Genomic DNA, 2,666 nt, shown 5'->3' on the forward strand with positions numbered 1-2,666 from the left:
GCGCACGCCCCCCGCCCCCGCGTCCTCCCCTCACCTCCTCAGGCCCGGGGCCGCTGCGCCGCGCTCCTCCTCCTCTCTCCTCCCTCGCGGATGGTGGCAGCGGCGGCAGCGGCGACTCAGACCCTGGGGTCAGGGGGACGGGCGGCCAGGCCGGAAGTGACCTTCCCGGCCGCTTCCGCCCGCGCCGCTCCCCCCCACCCCGGCCTCCACCCCAGCCTCTCGGCTCTAGGAAGGAAAGTTCGGCGACCCTGGCCTGGCCGCCCCCTCCCTCCCTGGCTCTATGGTTCAGAGCGGGTGCCTGGGGGAGCCACTTCCGGATGCATCTAGGACACAAGGCCTCCGTCCATGCTGTATGGCGCCTCGCGCCGAGGGGCGCCGGGCCCCGCCCCCTTCCAGGACAGGAGGCGCGGGCTCGGCCCGTTAGGCGGAGACTTCCGGTTGTCGAGGGAGGTGCCCCCCTCCCGTCCCGGTGCGCTTCGCGCCTGCGCGTGCGCAGGCCGCTCCGGGGCTCGGTGGGGGGGGCGGGGGGGCTGTTGAGAGGGCGGCTCGTACCACGCCGTGTCCTCCCGTCTTCTCTATCATTGTAACCCCTTCCCTGCCGAGCCTCCTCCGCAGCTGGGTGACCAGAAGGGCCCCTTCTCTGAGATCCGCCGCACCGCGTCTCTATCTGTGCCCATCTCCCCTCTCTCAGCCTCAGTTTTCTCCTTTCTAAAGTAATAATACGTTGTGCTCCTCGGCTTTAGGAGGCGTTTCAGATGCTGTGTGTATACATTATGTCTGAATGGGTCCTAATCAATAACCTCTTCCCATGTTATGGAATGGGTCCTGATCAATAATCTCTTCCCATGTTATTGAATGGGCCCTGATGAATAACCTATTCCAATGTTATTGAGCGGGTCCTGATCAATAACTTAGTTCCATGTCCCTGGTATAGATAACGAGGTACAGAGAGGCCAGGTCACTTACCGAAGTCCCACGGAGAATGGCAAAGCCTGGATTTGAACACGTGGAGTCTAGCACCACATCCTTGTATTTCACCTTGACCACACATGCTGCCTCCGCTGAAAGCGTATTGATCATAGTGGGTAAAAATTCACCTCCTCACCTCAAGCTAGACACTGAGTAAGCACTTGCTGAATGTTGGGTGTAGTGTTATCATATAAGACAGATATTTAAATTATTGTTTACACCACAGTGTCCTCCAGGGCTGGTCCTTTCCCAATTCTGCACTGTGCTCTCTCTCACCTAATCCTGAACGGTGGATGATTTATCATTATTACTATTTATGGTGCAGTAGTTAAGAGCTGGCTGCTAACCAAAAGTTTGTCAGTTCGAATCCACCATCCAATCCTAGGAAACCGTATCGGGCAGTTCTACTCCGTCCTACAGGGTCACTATGAGTCCGAATCGACTTGACAGTAAATATATATATATGTCAATAGTAATTTGTGTCTCTGTTCACCTTCGTTAATATCAAACAGATAAATGTTTAAATACATCTTAGAACAGAAGGAATGGAAGCACCAGTTTCTCCTCTATTATCACCTACTTTAATTCTCCCTGTGCTAGTTAAGCAGTAAAACCTGCAAAAGCCAGAAACTGTGTAAGGCGTAAACCTGTCAGAGAAGGACAACTCAAATATTTTCGACTAGTGGAGAGCAATAGAAGAGTGGTAAGGCTGCTCCCTGTCAAAAGTGGAAAACTTTCGAGACCCAGAAAAACAATGCAATCCCGTCGAGTTCCGGCTCTCACTGGTTTCACTGTATATTTCCACAAAAATTACCCCAAAATTAATGATGTAAAACAACAGGCATTTATTATCTCAGTTTTCTGTGGGTCAGGTATTTGGGAGGAGCTGAGCTGGGTGATTCTGTCTCATGTCTTTCATGAGGTTGCTGTCAAGATGTCTTTGGGAATGCTGTCATCTAAATGTCCGCCTGGGGCTGAAGGAGCCACTTCCAAAATGGCTCCCTCCAATGGCTGTTGGCAGGCGGCCTCAGTTCCTTGTCACATGGAACTGCTGTATGTCCTCTCAAAATGGCAAGTGGCATCCCCCAACGTGCAGTATCCAAGGGAGAGAGGCAAAACGTGCTATGCTTTTTACAGCCTAGCCTTGAAAGTCAGTCTCTGCCATCCCATAATGTCCCGTTGATCACACCAACAGTTGTCATGGAGTCTATTCCAACTCATGGTGACCACATGTGTGTCAGAGTAGAACTGTGCCCCGTAGGGTTTTCGATGGCTGACTTCAGAAGTAGATTGCCAGGCCTTTCTTCCAAGGCAGCTCTGGGTGGACTCGAACCTCCAACCTTTCAGTCAGCAGCTGAGCACTCAACTGTTTGTGCCACTCAGCGACTGGCACACAGGTGACCCCTATTTAATGTGGGAGAGAACTACACAGGGGTGTTAATACCAGAAGGCAGGGATCATTGGGGCTGATCTTGGAGACCAGCTATCACATTCCTCTACTAGCTTGAAACACAAAAATTCTTGAATTCCTTTATTTGAAGGTGGTGTTGTGTGCTGTCGAGTCGATTTCGACTCATAGCGACACTATAGGACGGAGTAGAACTGCCCCATAGGGTTTCCTAGGCTGTAATCTTTATGGAAGCAGACTGCTACATCTTGCTTCCACAGAGCACCTGGTGGGTTCGAACCCACCCAGC

At 52.3% G+C, this 2,666-nt stretch overlaps 1 protein-coding gene across 1 annotated transcript in view; it reads right to left on the minus strand.

Moving 5' to 3' along the window:
* ZNF787 (zinc finger protein 787) overlaps positions 1–368 on the minus strand; it is a 24,230-nt gene extending 23,862 nt beyond the window's left edge. Inside the window, exon 1 of the mRNA XM_012557107.2 lies at positions 35–368. The gene's annotated coding sequence lies outside the window, so the exon portion shown is untranslated. The remainder of the gene's footprint in view (positions 1–34) is intronic.
* Positions 369–2,666: the final 2,298 nt, after the last annotated feature.

This window comes from Trichechus manatus, unplaced genomic scaffold (genome assembly GCF_000243295.1).
Source record: "Trichechus manatus latirostris isolate Lorelei unplaced genomic scaffold, TriManLat1.0 scaffold00087, whole genome shotgun sequence".
Lineage (NCBI taxonomy): Eukaryota > Metazoa > Chordata > Mammalia > Sirenia > Trichechidae > Trichechus > Trichechus manatus.